Source organism: Chiroxiphia lanceolata, chromosome 1 (genome assembly GCF_009829145.1).
Source record: "Chiroxiphia lanceolata isolate bChiLan1 chromosome 1, bChiLan1.pri, whole genome shotgun sequence".
Lineage (NCBI taxonomy): Eukaryota > Metazoa > Chordata > Aves > Passeriformes > Pipridae > Chiroxiphia > Chiroxiphia lanceolata.
The window spans coordinates 27801083-27819851 of NC_045637.1; the positions used below are offsets into that span (position 1 = coordinate 27801083).

The window sequence follows — 18769 nt, forward strand, 5'->3', positions numbered from 1 at the left end:
AACAAATTTTCAGATTCTGAAACCCTTAATTGAGAGAACTTTTAAACTGCTTCCAAGTTTAAGTGTACAAATATGGGAGGTTTTATAGATGACATGCATCTTTTCTGACAACAAAAAAATCCCACAGTGGTATAAACAATTCCAAACATCTATTTTCAAAATGCTCTCTCCATAATATCAGCTTATTTCAAAAAGCAGTCATTTTCTTGCTCATTGTTAAATGTCACCTTCACTTTCAAGGGAAGGTGTCTTAAGGGTCTTTATTTTCTTTATTTTTTTTTTAAAAAACTGTTAGTCAGCATACTGCTGACAGTCACCTGTTATCACTGAACAGATCAATTTGTAACACTTGTCTTTTTGTGAAATAAAACACATAATTAATCATAATAATAATAAAAACATAATAATTAATATATTTTGCAGTTCTTCTAAGCACTCTGCCATGATAACCAGCAAACTTCTGCATGGTACAAAAGATATTCCTGGTCATTCCCCATGTCATTACAGATTATTGTAAAGATTCTACTATTTAAAGGCCTTGTTTTCATACAATGAACCACAATTATGACATCCTGCAGCATTTTATACACTTATGGCTCCAACTTCCTTCTTGCTTACCTATTCATGATGCAGTAAATAAATTAGATATGTGGTGCTCACCTTGTAAACCTTACCCCAGAACCTTTTTCAGTTCAGTAAAATCAGCCACTCCATTTGTGGTTACATTTGTACAGTTTTGCCATTTAAAAAAAAATTCTGCTATTGAAGATAGTGTTTAGAATTCACTGTTAAGAATGTATCTTGTTTGGTACATCTTTCCCTAGGGACTTAGTTCTTTGTGAATTTCATTATGGACACAGAATTTAGCAACTACCGTTAAACTGAGCCACATTACAAACCAAACATCTATACTTTCATCCAGCTGTCAGTACAGCAAGCTTCTCACACTGTGCAATTTTTTCTAACTTGTTTCTTCAAAACTTTGGCAATGTTTTCCAGACATCTTCCAACAGTATCTGCTGACAAAGGAATGCATTTTAGTTTGTCACCACATTGTTTTCCATGTATTATTTCAGACATTTTTACTGCGGCAGGAAGACCAAGTGTATTCCCATCACTATGTGGCTTCTATGTCTTCTGCTACTGAAAAATCTCAAAAGAGTTTTCTATATATCTATCATTAAGTTTAGTAAAATCTTGTAAAGTCCTGGATTGAGTATTGACTGGATTGAGCAACGACTAGCATTGCTGAAAAAAATTGTAGACGTCTGTCTTCATGTTCTGGGTGCTTAGTTTTTAAATGCCTTGCTAATTGTGATGGTTTCATGCTATCATTAGCTGATATCTCAAGATACAATGTTCTCTTAGGGTGAGGTTCATCGTTTATAGTAGCGGATGTAAATCCGTATTTGAAATACCCTTCTTAATAAACAAAATTTTTTGGCTGACTTCTTGTCAGATCTAATTGCCAAATGACCAAGAGCTCATACCAGGAGTAGAAGCATCAGCTCTGACATGTTCTTAGTATTCACATTATTAGTATTATCTACAATCCATGGTCTCTTTGTAGGATTTTTTTTTTTAAGTTGCTTGCCTATTTTGTTAGGGTTTGTTTGGTAAAACTAAATAATATAATCCATAAATCCACCTAACTGGTCACAAGTAAACTGTATCCATTACAATACACTGGAAGTGAATGAAGAAATGAAGGTGATACTGCTACCTCACCATACTGTGTAATACTAAATCTGCCTTCAGGACACCTCATGTACCAGATGTGACACAGGACTACGTGACATACAGACCAAGCGAGGGTGCCAGTGTAAATACATGTACTAAAAAAAGCTTTATTCCTTTCTCATTTTTCAGATAAAATATGAATCATAGATTTTCTTCCCACATCTCACTGGCTGGTCTTGTACATCTGACTTTGGAGGCCACTGACATGGAAGACATCATAAGAGCAACATATGCAATCAATTCTGAGGCAAGTAAACTCAAATTCTTCACAAGAAACCAAGATCTAGTTCTAAACGTACATTAAAAAATCAATTTAGGCATACTTTTTTAACTGACAAATTATGATTATTTTTACTGGTGTTTTTTTTCCTGCAACTGTTCAACCTGCATAGATCTAATGGGGGTTTTTTGTTTATTTGGTTGGTCGGTTGGGTTTTGTGTTGTTTTGGGGTTTTTTAACTCTATTCCAAGCATGCACAAAGCAAAATAAATGCATAACTAACTAACTAACTAACTAAATAAAGTGTGTCAAAGTCCTCAGGTAGACAGTTTATTGCATAATCTCCTGAGACTTCAGGGTTCAGGTGCTGATTTATCTACCAGGCATACCACCTGCCCTAACCTGAGTTTCTTGCTCTGCTTGCTGCTAACTGCATTTGGCAAACACGTTTGCTAATTTTCTGATAACAGGGAAGTGAGAATTCACTACATTTAGCTTTGCATCTTTCCCCTTGAAGAAAAAAATGACCAATTAGCAATTATTACAATGGACAGCTGATGGAGATAAAACAAAGTTACGTTTAAGGGTTGGGTGAAGGGTCGTTTATAACTACATGATTGCATCCCATGTCAACAGTTCCCTGATCTGTTCTGCCCCTGTAAATGGAACATTCTTCTCTAATAGAAGTCTATTTTATATTCTTGCCAATATGGTACATCCAGGTGCGTTTACACAGCAACGATTACAGTTTCACACTTCCTTTATGTTGTAAAAAAATACTGACATGTCTGTCAAACACTACAAAGTAAAATACATGGAAGTTCAAAAAAAAAGCATTTAAACTTTTTTAAATAAACATAATTTTTTATCAACAATATACGAAGAAAGTTTTATGTCGTGGTTTCTATTCAAAAGGGCTTTGCTGAACAGAGTAAATTAGTTAAACTGACTAATTCTGTTTTCATCATGTACCAAAGATTCCAAAGCTGCAGTCCACTCATCCTTGCTTAACTGATTAGGAATCAAGAACTGGTTAGGAATTAAGAGGAAAGTAAACAGTAAGTTTTCTCTGAGTCAAAAGAAAACTCATCAATTGTTTTTTCTAGAAACTTCTTTGCCAAGGATATGTCAAAAAAAATTATTTAGCCTTCAGTCATCAGTTATTTTCACTAGTAACTATCCAAACTCAGCTACTGACATTTTTAAATTGTTAACCTAAATTATTGCCTAATTTAAATTTAAACTATTGCCTAACCAGCTCAGATGCAGGCTAGTTCTTCTGAGAGACAGCCTGCTCACATGAAAATATTTGTCATTTTCCTTCAAGATTCCTTCTTACACACTGGGTCACACTGGCAGTCAAACACATTTTTACTCCAGGTAAACAAAGCTTTCAGGAAGTTGGCCAAGTTAGATGGTACAAGATGAACTATCTTATCTAGAGTTTTGGACACCTGTTACTTCCTAAAGGCTGGTCACACACATGACAAACACTGCTGCAAAAAGAAGAGAAGCATAATCCAAAATTTAGCCCCTCAAACTTTGATAGGAAAATTACTGATGCAGACATAGCAGGGGGCAGAGGTGAGGTGGGACATGGGACAACAACTCCATTTATCACGTGGACTGCAGTGGTGATGAAAACAGTATTAATGACATTGTGTAAGGTACTAGTACCGACTACTCAAGAAAAGGACAGGACACAAAAAGCTCTGCTGGAAGAATAGAGTCAATGAAAGAGCAGTCTAAAATTAATAAAGACTGGAAGTAAATGGTGTTGACATAAATGTTTCCACATATCTCAGGTTTCTGGGGGCAGAGAGAGCAAGTATATACTGTATGAAACTAAGCAGGGAATGTAAAGAAGTCACATAGCAGGACTGACAGACTTGCACAAGGATGGGACTACCACCTTACCTTTTTAGAAGTAAAATCTTTAAGCTGAGAAAGATTTTTATAAGTTCTACTAGAGATTTTTCAAATACTGAAAATCTAGAAGCTTTAAGGATTAGCAACCTCCTGTCTTTATGATCCAGAAGAAACTATTCCTGCATGGTCAAAAATAAACAAAATTTCAAGCAAAGAAGTTGTCTTCTCTTGATGAAGACAACTACATGGCAACTGCATCAAGTGAAGTGAAGATATTCATTCGGAGTATTGAGAAGTTTTCATGGCCAGTTGTTATGTCTAAAGCAAAATACTTGTACTTTCTTGATCTAATTTGCAAGAAAGTCTACATGAGGGGAAAAAAACCTGAGTAACAAATTATTTTCTGTGGTACCCACTGCTAAACTTAACTCAGAAAAATACTGATAGACTGAAATGCAGGTCTCCACCTTAACAAAATTCTGGGATAGTTTATTAAAATTAAAAACTAACAACTTGAAACTATTTAACAGAACAGTTAGCTACTTTTCAAGATTATAAGATTCTTCCAGATCCCTTCAGTACTTACTTTTTACTAATAGTTTCTCCAATTCCTTAGTTACTGATGAGTTTAATATACATATATATAAAAATATATATACATATATATGTTAAAAAAAAAACAAAAACAAAAACAATGGTATTCCATGAGACTCATAAATATTACATATGGAAGCAAAAAGAGCTGGAAAACTTTAAAGGAGAGCAATATGTACTGTTCAAAACACTTGTAACTATAGGACACATCTATGCTAATAATGAATACTGGAAACTTCTTTTGAATACTGGAAACTTCTTTTTGAGTCAAAGGAGAGGTGCTCCAGTGCCTTAATCCTCTTGATAGCCCTTCATTAAACTCTATCCATCCTGTCCATGTCTCTTTTGCACAGAGATCCAAGTGTGGCCTCACTAATGCTGAATAAAGGGGAAGGATCAGCTCCTTCAACCTGGCAATTCTTTGTCTAATGCAGTCCAGGACACCATTTGTCATCACTGCCCCCATGGGTACACTTCTGCATCATGTTCAACTTCATGCCTGTCAGGACCCCCAGATCATTTTCTGTCAGCAGAATGTCTTGCTTCTTCCTGTTAGAACTCAAAGGTGCTACCAAGACCATCTTCAACTGACAGTGTCCCTTACTCCTTTACCTAGGAATAGTTTACAAACACTCCCCTCACCAAAAAAAAAAAACAAAACCCAAACCAAACCAAAAAACAAACAAAAACACCAAAAACAAAACAAAAAAAAAACCAGAATTACTTGACAGTGAGAGGACTGGAAAAGGACCCAAAATTGTTAATTAGTACTCCAACAAAACAAAGGAGAAGAAAGCTATGAGAATGTCCTCATACTTTCCATTTTCATCAACACACTTTTGAGAGTGAATCTTCAGACCAGCCAAAACAGTCAGGATACAGAAGCATTTAATTTCCCATCTTTTCACAAAGCCCATAGCATGTACTAGTGGGTATAGATATAGTAGTGTCTTCCTTAGGATCTGCTTCGACATTAGTAGAATTTCAGCTTAAGCACTCTCCTTCTGCAATGTTTATAAGGCTCTGACAATAAGGCAAGACATTAGCTCTTCCTGACAGTTAACTAACAGATTCTCCAAAGATATTGCAACATCCCTGATACATTGCAAATATTTTGTTACTAAGTTCCAAGTTAGCAACCCTACAGCAAACCTGCAGAGAAATTAAATGGAAAGCAAACTGTTACTCTTCTTAAATCACAGAACATCCTGAGGTGGAAGAGACCCATGAGGATCACGTCATCCAACTCCTGACTCCACACAGGACTACTTAAAAGTTAAGCAATGTGTCTGAACACTGAACTGGAAACATTGGTCAGTTCCAAGGGTTATAATATCATTGGTATTAGTGAGACTTGGTGGAACGGATCCCACAGCTGGAGTGCTGGGATGACAGGCTACAGGCTGTTCAGGATGAATAGGCAGGGTAGGCAAGGTGGAGGATATAATCACTGATTAATTATTCTCTAGACAATTAGGGGAAACCCCTGGATTTGTAGCCCTTGTCCTTATTTCAACTAATATCGACAGGAAGCACTACACCACTGTGATGAGCAAGTCTTGAAATTCTTGCAGTCTGTAGGTGATAACTTTTTGCCACAAGTACTCAGTGATCCAACTAGCAAAGATGTCCTCCTGGACTAGCTATTTGTGAATACAGAAGGACTCATGAGGAATGTGATGGTTGGTGGCTGTCTTGGCCACAGTGATCATGAAACAGTCCTGTTTAATTTTATATCCTTCTATGATAAGGCCTCCCACCTCATCAATGAAGGGAAGGTGGCTGATGTAGTTCTTTGGATTTTAGCATGACTTTTCACACTGTCTCCAACAGCATCCTTCCAGACAAGGTGTCCAGCTGTGGAATGAGGTTCATGGTATGCTGGGTGAAGTACTGTCTGAAGGGCAGAGCTCAAACTCAAAGGGTTGTACTAAACGGGACTACATCTGGCTGGTGACCTGTCTCAGTGGTGTTTCTCAAGGCTCAGTTCCAGGGCAGTCCTGTTCAACATTTTTATCAATGATCTGGATGCTGGAGTTGAATGTACCATTAGCAAGTTTGCTGACTGGAAATTGGGGAGGGAGGTGCTAATTTCTTCTCAGGGTATTCAGTGATAGGACATATGGGAATGGGTCAGCATTGCAGCAGGGGAGGTTCAGGCTTGACATTAGGAAGTATTTCTTTATTGAGAAGATGGTCAAACACTGTAACAGGTTTCCTAGAGAGGTGGTCGATGCCCCAAGCCTGTCAGTGGTTAAGAGGCATTTTGACAAGGTCCTTAAAAACATGCTTTAACTTGTGGTCAGCCCTGAACTGCTCTGGCAGTTGAACAAAATTATTATTTTAAGTCCCTTCCAATTGAAATGTTTTACACTATTCTATTCTAACAGTTTGGCCATGACCACTTCCCTGGGGAACTTGTTCCAGTGCTTGACCACCCTTTTGAGGTCCTTTCCAACATAAACCATTCTAAGATTCAGTGAAGAACTTTTTCTTATTAACCAACTTCACCTTCTATCACTGGACACTAAAAGAAGACCAAAACCTCTGTACCTGCTCCCCCTCATGAGGAAGTTGTAGACAGCAATGAAGTCACCTTGGTCTCCTCTAAGTTGAACAAACCAAATAGGCTCAGCTGCTCCTCATAAGTCATGCCCTCTACTCCTCCTTTGGATAAATTCTAATATTCTTCACACTAGGTCTGATATAAACATTTCTATATTTATCCTTCTTGAGCCAATCTACATGCATTTTCCATCCGTCCACCTCAGGAAATAAATCTTTGTCTACTCACATTGATATGGAAACCAAGCTACATACAAAACTATTTCATTTTCTGTATTTTTCATACGCATTCTCTGACCATTGCTACAAATGCTCCAGTATTGATCCATGCATTATCTACAACATATTGCTATCCTTATAGGAGGGTCTAAGAAAAAATACAGTACCATTACCGAGGTTTACAAAAAAATGTATTTCGAGGTGTTACGCAAGAGGTCCAAACAAATGACAGACTATGATTGCATTGCACACATCTGCCTGTTCTGTTCTGCCTTATACTTGGACTAGCAAGTACCTTTTTAGGCTTTTTTTTCCCAAGCAAATGTCACATGCATGACTCATATTGTCCACCTGCCTCTTCCCCCCCCCTTCCTTTCATCTCCATCCCTCTAAGTGAATTTGTTCACCACCAGATTCAGTTAAAATAAACTGAGAAGTAATATCCTCTGATACACTAAGTTCCCATGAATTTCACAAAGCTCAGTAGTGCAGCAGAGGAAAGAGACACAATTTCATGTGCTTGCTGAGCAAAGGGCTGCATCGTGAGCTCAAGCTATCTAAGCTGCTCACTCAAAGGCTACACAACCACCACAGACCGCTCTGAATCAGTCTGAGCTTGAGTGGTGCACAGTCACTTTTTTACTACAAGTAAGAAAGGTCTAGAACAGCAGATGAAGAAGAGAATTGTAATGGTTAAGAAAAATCTGAATGGAACCTAGTTCCACTGCTCACAGAATAACTTAGAGCAAAATATTTAGGGTACACTTTGCTTGTGAATTTTAATCACAGTGATGATCCTACGTCCTACCACAGTATCAAATAATGAAAAGTATCCTAATGCCTCCTGTGCATTACAGATAAGATCACACACACAGTGAAACAAATGGCGTAAACAATTCTGGAGCAGAACAATGGTAGTTAAAGGCCAACAGTCCAATACACATGTTTAGAAATCAGGGAAGAATCTTTTCTCCTTAATTCTAATATCTAATTGAATAGTCCTCATATCTTCAGAAATATATAATATGCTAATTACACGAGTCTTCAGCCTCTCTGAGTTGTCTTCTGTTATGGGTGATCCTAATGCTTGGTATAAATTACTGTTCATCAGATTTGCATCAAGAGAAAGGTAAAGTAAATGTATTAAGATAGATTGTTAAAATATGGGCAGATTTTAGTGTACCTACACAGCAAACAGAAAATTTTACCCTAGTTACATATAGTAGCTCCACATTAAATTCAACTCTATAGGTAACATATTACAACGAAATCAAAAATGGAGAAGTGTGAGCTTCAGAACAGGCAGGCAGCCTGAGCACATACCAAGAGTGCCCAGAGAGCTTATAAAATCCACTCACAGGAATTTGTGCCTGTCACCACCACCTTATTAGTTACAACAGCCTCGACTAGTGTGAGCACATCTCTACTGCAGCCACAGCAAAATTAGCAAACATAAACCAACATCAAAGATGTGAACCAAGAGCGCTGCTGTTAGTGTTACAGCACTCCTCCCCCTTGTTTTTATGGGGATATGAAGAAACCATGACTAAGGAATACCAATAATGGGAAATACATTAATACTGCCCTACAAAATAGTCTCCCAGCCTCCCCATTGTTTTGGTAAGTCAGTAAGAGACAATAATTCAAAGAGGGGAAGAGAAACCTACTCAGTGTTATGAGATAAAGTGGAAGAAAGGGTCTTTGCACACTTTTTGTCAGGAAGACATTTGATGTGATCCACCTCTCACCAGTAACTTTATCTCAAAAAATAGCTCAGAGAGGTATAAGTAGAATTCACTGCATGTTCTCACTCTCTTTTCTCTGAATATTTGATTTTTTAAAAGTGCTATGCAAGGCTCTTTCCAGCTGTCAATCTCAGCAGTGTTAAAACACTAAAACATGTCTGTCCTACTTCCAATCACAGACTGCACTAATCTTACCAATTACTACCTGAGAGCACTCACCCAAGCACTGTCACTTATTTTTTCAAAAATAGCCCTTCAGTCTCTACAGTTCTAGAAAATTCAACTTGATCCTTACTAAGGCTCCCGGCGGTTAAATAATACTCACTTCTTAAAACAGAGTTGCCTGTTTCTGCTTATTATTTTCTAATGCAATTCTAATTTGAGTTTATCTGATTCCAAAATTAACTATATAAAAAAGACAAGCTGAGAACATGAAAATTAATAAAACACAAGTCTTACCAGAAGAATCCAAAGCTTGATTTCTCAAGGGCCAATACTGGACCAAAGTAATACATTGCATATTAAGTTTAACACAACATTACAAAGGAAACAGTGGGTTATAAGAAAACATAATCTCACAAGGGTCAGTATCCTTTCTAGTGAAAAGCTAAAGTCTAAGTTATATAATTGGAAATTATTAACAGCTTATTCTTGAAAGCAACACTGACTAGAAACCAGGTGAATACAAAAAGTGCACAGAAAAGACCATCCAACTCCCCACTGAAGGATGTCAGTTTTCAAAATTATTCCCTTATTCATGTTGATTTTCAAGGGACTTTTGAGGGTAGATATTAGAGACAGAGAAAACACAAGCAACAGAAAAGCACCTCCAGGGTCCTTTACCCAAAAAACATACACTTGCATGATATGGTCAACATACAGGTCTTTCAGCCTGAAGAGTACTAAAAACCCTTAGTTGTTATCTAAGTCTTCTTCCATATGAATCTGTCATCCTTTTTTGTACCTTCTCCAGTTATACTGTAGAGCTTTTGAGACAGGGTAGAACATGGCAAAGATTAAAAAATGCACAAAGCATTCATTCAAGCTAGGAATGCACTGTGGATATAGACAGTGGCACAATGATGTTGCCTGTTTTATTCTTTATTCTATTTCTACATCTTCTACATCAACCTTTGAAACTACCACTTTTTAAGCTGTGAGGTGTCAATAAACATCTGGAAAAATGTTCTTATTTCCCCTCTGCTAACAGAGAGAGATTGAAACACAAAATTTTCAAATATGCAGGAAAATAAGCCCAAAGTATATGTCTTGGCTAATACAGATTTATATAATCTAATTTTAATTTCTTATGGCCTTTAAAGTTTTGAAACTGAAGCAACCAGCATAACAGATTTATACAATGCAGACAAGAACAGCAACCAACTCTGAAAGCACGATGTCTCTCACAGTTATATTACAAAATATACATATATGTATATGTGTGTGTACATATATATATATATATATAAAACTTTTAAAAAAAAACCCTAACAAAGAAAGGCTTTACTGGGCAGTCTAGACTAACTTACACATAAAAAGTATTTAAAAATGCACTTAAGTTTATTCTCTGAAGTACAATCTGTATGATCTTTTTTATTAAAATCCCTATTACTTAGCAATGGATTTTCTCCTTGTCTGTAAAACAATCTATTTCTTCTTTTGAATCATACATCAGCCAATCTCAATTGAACTGTGTAATAATTACTTCTTGATAGACTACTTTCTTCAATTTTTCAAAGTGGGCTCTAACGTTTCCTTGCTTAGTTTTATGACACAGGGTTAAAAGCACAGGCGGAACTTCATACATATTCTTTTCAAGGTTCTGTGGGCCTCTGCTAGAGGCCTCTCTTCCTTCATTTTTTCTTAATGCTAAAAATTAACAATATTTTTCATTTTGCACAGGAGCAGTACTATTCTTATAGTTTTCTCCTCAATTAGTTATTTTTTCCTAATCACAAATGGAATACAAACAACAAAGAAACCAAACAGTCCAAAGAGCTAAAGCTGGGAGATCCCCAGAACCATTTGCCATAGAATAGGAACATTTTCAAATATGCTTGTGTAAGTAATATAAAAATAATATGCAAGGTAGTATATGTTACATTCTGAACACATTCCAATATTTAGTTTTTTATTCCATTCCTGATGGGACATTTTCAGAAAACAATTCATAACTATTTACACCTCATTTTGAACAATGGTTGTAGCTACTCCTTCCAACACACGTTGTCTCCTAAGTTAACCCAAAAAATGTAACTACCACCAAATATTAAACTGCTCACTGTCATTTCCCTCTGAAGGTTCAGCTTCCATTACTCAATAAATAATTTCGCTATCTACAGATTTTGCCAGTTCATTAGCAGCAGATATTTGTCATATTACAAACTAAGATTCCAACTAGTTTTCTTCTGCATAGCAATTCCTTTATCAATACAGTTTAACTCACCACCCCATGACAACACATTTTGTCAACAACCTCTCACAAGACATTCAACCAGGGATTTACTTTATTTTATTTTGAAATAACACATTGATATCAGTCTTCCATCAGATTTTTAATACTAACTGAATTTTTCCTGTCCTTATAATTGACATCCGCAAGTCAAAACACATTTCTTTTTTTCCCTTCTTTTTTTTTAAAGCCCAAAATCTTTCCAGCTACTACAGTAAGATAGCGATCATTTTTAAAAAAGATAACTCTGTAAGAAGTTAGCTGGAAGTGGAAATAAATTCTGCCAAGAATGGAGGAATAAAGGGAACTGAAATTTAAGAAAAAGCAGCTTCCACGCTTCTAACCCGAGGGGAAAAGGGAAGTTTGGCAATCATATTACTCTTCATCTTCTATTGAGCTTTCCTCATATATATTTTATTTTGCTTTTTGATTGTTACAAACAGATACTCTTATGTCATTGCAGATGCTAAGAAATACAAGAAAGCTAATTTTGGTATACTAGTTAGTAAAAACAAGGTCATCTTTTAAGACTAACATATCATAATCTGTTCAGCAGTTTTAGTTCATCCCTACAAACAATAAAAAAAAAAAAAAACTTACTGAATTTCTCAAGAACTAGCAGAGCACTGTGTTTCAAAACTGAACATGTGTCATTTTTTTCAGTTCTAATGTCCAAGAATATTGTGCAATTTTACAGATTATCAACTTTATCTTTCCTTTTTTACTTTACCCTTTTGTAAAACTACAGCTCCTTTGGTTTGATCTATACTGGGAAATCGTTGGCTACCTTGAAACGCACATACAATCCAAATTCTCTCATATGTTTCACCCACCCATATGAGGAGCAGATAAAACTTTTTTAGTTGTTTCTTTTTTTAAAGGCCTCTCCTGTTAATCTCCTGCTCCATTTAGAAGCTTATAGCAAAAAAACTGGGTTAGAAGCCCCAGTAACTAGAAATGTGCACAGAATATCCTCTGTATACTTCTGTCTATGCTCACAGTAGCACAGACAAGAGCTCTCCTCTGCCCACTTCAGGCTGCAAGGCAAAGATCCTTAAATTCATAAACCAGAATTATTTTGCTGTTTATCTTCAAAATGTGACTTCCACTTCTCATTGGTTTTTATATTGCTTTCTTCCATCTCCACAATGATTTTCTGCAAAAAAAAGTCTAAAATCCTAATGGAATAAAAGTACATGGGAATAATTTTGTGCCATTTGAACTACTTGAGAAGGTCAGTTACTAACATGCATTTATATTCCCAAAGCCATTTACACATAAGACAAATCAAGAGACTGTTCTACTGTGTTTTCATAAACAGATGATTATATTTGAAAAAAATTATTCCAAAGTGATTTGGGCCAATGAAAAATTCCATGTATTAGACATCAGAGGACGAATTTCATCGCAAAAGAAAAGACTATTGGTTGTACTAGTTACATCACTCCACGTTAACATCCTCACTGATGTTAAGAAGTCTTCAGGTTTTGAACTGGTTACATTTAAGTATGCTCAGGTCCTAGCCACTTAAAGTAGAACATAAGCATCTCTAACATATTCCAACAAAAAGAAAAGGGTGATAAATAAAAGCCCAAGAATTTAATCTGCTTTGTTAAATACATGCTTCACTCCAATTTTTATTGAAGACTTTATTTTAGTCAAAAGCCCTTACATAGTAACACAACCAGCACAGCTAATTTCAGTTGATTTTTCAAAATCAGCAGAATTCAAAAGTTAAATCCAAAGCCATATTCTCATTTAACAGGATTTTAATGCTTTTTTTTTTTTGGCAATACTGAATTATCAAACTGTACATTATATTATATTAAGAATTTACACAAACCTAAACATTGACTAAGGGAAGAGGGAATTAAAAAAAATTGTTTCTTTGCCATACATATGCTGCTAGAGCAACACAGTCATGTAAACCTGCAATGATTAATTGCTTCATGCTATATGTGTAATAGTTATTAAGTCCTACATATAACAGAAACCTAAAGGTTTCCCTGACATACTTTCCCTGCAATGCTAAGAAATTTAAAGTAAAAAATCTAGCACACTGTAAATAATTCTGACATATTATAGCCACTCTGACAGGTGATCATTTCTCTGGAATCTCCAGTGTTCCTCTGTAAAGCAACACCACATTTGCAAAACAGAGCTAAACTTAAGTCTGCTTCTGGTTAAACTAGCAGGTCCTCAAACACAGCAAACACATATCCCAAGCAGAAGGAATTAGAACTTTTCACTTACAGAAAGCAATTAAAAACAAAAACTCCTTCTTACTCCCTCTTAAAAAGTATTGGAGTAAATTTTAGCAAAAACCATGCAATGTCACTGTTCTACAAGGGAAAGAAAATAAGCAGGTGCACCACTCTAGGACCTGTTCTTTTCTACAAGCCTTTGGAATGCCTCTTCTAGACACTCTCAACTCCTGCTGATGGGGAAGAAGAGGTTTCTCTCTTGAGCCATATTAAGTTCCTTCAAGAAAACAGAGGTGATACTTCCAATTGTCCTTACCTATGGGCACTTTGTCACCACAGGAAAACGTCAGCAGATTATGATAAATCTGAACGAACACCTACACACAGAAATGGGCTACTGATGCAATGACAACAAACTTTTAAAGAAGGACCCAGATGTAATCAGCTCCTACCCTCTGCATTTGGACACAGACCAAAGCAATATGAAGGTATGTCACTAAGCATCGCTTAGCTCAGAATTCAAAGGAAGAGTTCAGCAGTTCTGGTTTACGAGTTTCATAAGGACAGCAAAAATTACAAGATCTTGGTTAATACGACACTACCATGGAAATTGGGGAGTTTGCCCCAGTTGACACACTTTCATACAGGACTGGAACAGGCACGCTGGAACAGCTTTTCTGATTTTGAGTTGCTATGCAATTGCAGGTGAATGTTATCCTGTGCAGGAGCAATTAAGTGCAGTACTAACCTAACTTAAAAGATATGACATTTTTATCAGTAGCTTCACTCCTTCTCTGCAGTCTTTATGAAAAAAGAGTAACTTACAAGAATCACTTAAGCACAGCTTGCAGCTAGGACTTATTTTTGTTTATTATTCCATCCATTACCGCACCACACCTTCACACTTCATTATCTATAAATTCTAAAATGAACTTGGGGGTTTTTTTTAGGGGGGGATTTAGGTTTTGGGGTTTTTATAAGCTAACAATGACTGTTTCCTCTAAGTGCATAAAGAGTAGTTATTTCCAATTAATAAACATGGCTTAGGCCATAATTTTTTGATTATGGTACCTTAGTTTTCAAATCTACTGTTTTAATGGCATAGGAATACTGAACATGAGTAAACTGAATGCAATACCAACTTCCTGTCATAGATCCTTATCTCTGATTCTTTGTGTCCAAGACCCAGGAGAAATGTCTTTCCACACACATTGTTTTATGAGAAACAACAGAGAAGTGGGTAAAAATTCCAACTTATCAAAATTTCCAACTTCATATGGAAAGATAAGAAGGAAAAAAGAAAAGCAATAAAACTAGCAAACATATCACCTTCTTCCAAGGGTTCCACAGACTCAGGAAAAGGGGTTGGCTCTGAACTCAATCAGTATTCCCGTGATTTAAGAAGCACTTGAAGACAGGTGATTATTTAAACTTTAGTGCCAACACTTAAACAAAAACATACCGGCTGACTTAAAATGTTTTTTTCATTGATGTTTAGTAACAAATGTAAACTATTCTTCCAAAAAAATAATCCAAATTCTTTTGGTAATGAAATGTCCCATGTCGAGAGATTAAATCAGTCCCAGGTATGTAAAACTACTCCTAAGTTTTCAAGTATAATAGTGAGTTTAAGGGAATTATTCTACAGTATCACTGGAGAAAGTCTACTGACAGTATTAAGTTGGTGAACCTAGAAACACTTTAAAATACAGCTCAAAATACATACTGAAGAGGTAAAAAAGGGGTTCTAAACCCACAGTTTTGCGAGCAACATCAACTGAAAGTATTTCTAGTTGCCCCATTTGAAAGCATCTTTATCAAGAGTCCAGGTAAATCGTGCTTCTGCAGCCCTAAGATTTTTCTCAGAATGATGAAAACCCCTTCAGATGTTTTCTCTATGCCAAATTTCTTTAATCTTTATTAGTATTAAAATCAACAAGAAACAATAATTCAGTTTATACCCTGACCAACACAGACTCACATAAGGCAGCATACAAAATTTAAAAAAAAATAAACAACCAGTCCAAGTTAGTAAAGCATTATCACAGACAATAATAATCAGTTTGTTTCTATATCACAAAGGGATTAAAACAGAATACCAGTTTTAAGGGGAGACTCATTACTATGAAGGCCATACCGTCTTTCACATGTATGATCCTATATAACCCAGCTACCTGCAGTGGGTGACTGCATCACCTAGTAAGTCAGTATTATTAGACTTGCATAACCTGAGTTTTTTTCAATGCACAATATCCTGATGACTTATTATACGACACAGGTGCCCTGTGAAAATACGGTCGAAATATAAATACCTCTTTTTACTGTTTCACCCAAACATCAAAGAGCTACCATTAAAATGATGAGGTGGTGTTAAGTCCTTTTCTTTCTTTGATACGTAGTTTAAACATTTACAGATCTGGAAGCAGAGATCCTAGTTAAACTGGGATGAGAATTGGTATCGTTCCAAAAATAAGACAACTACAAATAAAATCAAGTAAATAAACAGTTGGATTGAGTTGTAACATTTTCCAACAACGTAAACAAAGATAAATGACATAAACAGGTCTTTTGAGATCTTGAATTCACAGTCTGCTCAGCCAAACACACATCATGAGGGCCCCGAGAGACAAGCAGACACCTATAACCTGAGCGGTGCCCGAAACCACTTCGCGCCCCACCGTGCCCTCTGCCTCTGAGCCGAGGCACACTTTGGCACCGTGAGGAGCGACAGCAGTGCACTGGAGAGGGGAAACGGCTCTTCACCTCCTCCCTGCCCGGCTTCACCAAAGGAAGGTGAACTGAAACGTAACAATATCCTTCTCTTGTTTTCACCCGGCAGATAAGCAAGCGGGGGCCGGCCGTGGAACTGCCTCACTGACTCCTGGCCACTAAAGCCTCTCGCAATCCACTCAGCGTTGACACAGGTCAGGACTCAGCCCTCAGTCACCCTCGCAAAGGCCGTAGACAGGAATAAACAAGGTTATTCGCCTGACACCGGACACCGGTGACACTCTCCCTCTCTCTCCCCCCGCCCCACACCTCCACAGAGTCAACATAGCCCCGACCCTCCCTCCCATCGCCAGGTGCGGGCCCAGAGGCCCTGAGCCCTGTCCAGACTCGAGCCAGGGTGGGAGACGGCAGGGAAACACAATAATCCTCCGGGCACCATGTGGGGCATCGGGAGGGGAGAAGCAACAGCCGCCGCCCCCCGCCAGCAGAGCCCGAGGGGTGCGACGAGTTGAACTGCCGGAAAAGAGAGACCGAGACCTCAGCAGAGCTCCCTTCGCCATTTTAGCCCCCACGCCCATTCCCCTCCTCCCCGCCCCTCGGTGACAGGGGCAGCTCGCCCGTCCAGCGCCCACCCCCCTGCCCCTGTCGCCCCCGCTCCCCCACGTCCGAACGGCGGCGAAGAGCGACGAGAGCGGCAGCCGTGTTTCTGCCGGGCCAGACCGCAAGCCGAACCGGCTGCGGCACAGCCGGTTTTGTTCTCTTACCGTGGCTCACAGCCTCACAGCTGCTGCCGCCTCCTTCTCCTTCCTCCCACCTCTTTCTTCTTCTTCGTCGCCTCCTCGCCGCCGCGGCGGCTCCTCACCCCTCCGCGCCGCGCTCCGCCGCCGCCACCGCGCAGAATGATGCCATCTCACAGCGGCATCGGCGGCTCCTGCATAACAGCCCTCCTCCCGCCGCCGCCCCTCCTGGTGCTGCTCCTGCTTCTGCTGCTGCTGCTCCCGCCGCTCCTGCTGCTGCTCCCGCCGCTCCCGCCGGGCGCCCCCGACGGCCGAGCCAGCCTCGTGCGCGCGCCCCGGGCACGGGTATCAGGAACTTCTGGAGCCGGAGCTGGAGCCGCCGCCGCCCGGGCGGGAGGGCCCAGTCGGCACCGAGCAGTGCGCAGCGGCGGTGGGAGGGAGGAGGCGAGCCTGAACCGAGGCTCTTCAAAGGGGACAGGGCTTATTCCTAGCGCCTGCCCCGGGCTGAACCAAGTCGGGCGCCGCGGCGGGGAGAAGAACCGAGAGCACGGAATCGACCTCGCAGGAGGCGGGGTCGGGCTGCAGCGCCGGGGCGCCGTGCGCGGGGCAGAGCTGCTGGGGCAGGATAAGGAGTGTTCCCGGTAGTCGCTGCCCCCCGAGAAGGGTCCTCTGCGGCGGCGGCCACGAGAACCAGCACACCCCGGTGCTGTGCGAGCGATAAAGGCGGGGGGTGTCTCCTCCACCCGCCTCCCGCCCTCCCTCCCTGGCCGCGCAGGCAGGGCGGGCTCCTGTGGGAGGCTCAGCCGTCGCCGTGACAGGAGCCGCTGTCCGGCTGGCAGCGGGATCCCTCCGGCTGGTCCCCGTCCTCCGCCGCCGGACCTCTTGTCCCTCCCTGAGTAACTTACCCTTTCCCGTTCTCGGGCGGGCGGATGTAAGCGGGGGAGAGGCAGCTCTCGCAGCCCTCGACGGTGGCGGAGAGGCCGCCCGGCTGCCCTGCTGCAGGGCGAGACACCGCCCGCCCCACGGCACCTCCGACAGCCGAGCACGGGGACGGCTTTCCCCTTACAGGAAGCTGAGGCATTCCCCGCGGATTTGCAAACCTAGAACTACTTGTATGCACAAACATGTGAGGCTGAAGCTGTGCCTTACACTGAAGATTAATGAACTTTGGCTTCGTACCGTACCACATAATACTGTGTAGGCAGTGATAGCATGAACTTTCGGGCATAAACAAGGCCTTTGAGTGGTTGTCACAGAAAGTCCAGCACCACTGTTAATTGAAAGGAACAAAAGCTAATAGTATGAGACCCTGGAGCAACTTCCAGCCAAGTCTGGTATTTTATTATTCGTCAAAAACATCATGGGGGCCAGCAATCTGATTTGGGCATGTAAATTCTTTCATGAAACAAAAGGAATGCTCTTATAAGTACTACTTTTGAACCTATTCATTCTTCATAAAAAATATATAGGAAAACCACGAAGTTTGGAAAAGGAAGAAACATTATGTACAGTTCAACTTTTAAAAGTATCATAGACTCTTATAGAAGAAAAAAATACTAGTCTTTTCTTGACTGGTAATACTAGTACAAGTGCCTGAAAACTGTGATGGTTTGAGCTTTTGCATGCAGCAAATATAACAGAATATGTGAACTCATAAAATCCAGCATGAGAAGTAAAACTGTTTACAGTTAACA

At 39.5% G+C, this 18769-nt stretch overlaps 1 protein-coding gene across 3 annotated transcripts in view; it reads right to left on the bottom strand.

Annotated features, from left to right (window-relative positions):
• WWP1 (WW domain containing E3 ubiquitin protein ligase 1) overlaps positions 1-18050 on the bottom strand; it is a 58727-nt gene extending 40677 nt beyond the window's left edge. For 2 of the 3 annotated variants that reach the window (XM_032697069.1, XM_032697053.1), the window contains exon 1: positions 17103-17219. The gene's annotated coding sequence lies outside the window, so the exon portion shown is untranslated. Of the gene's footprint in view, positions 1-17102; positions 17220-17980 lie in introns of those variants that run through there. The other variant, XM_032697061.1, reaches the window with a different exon arrangement.
• Between the last annotated feature and the right edge of the window lie 719 nt (positions 18051-18769).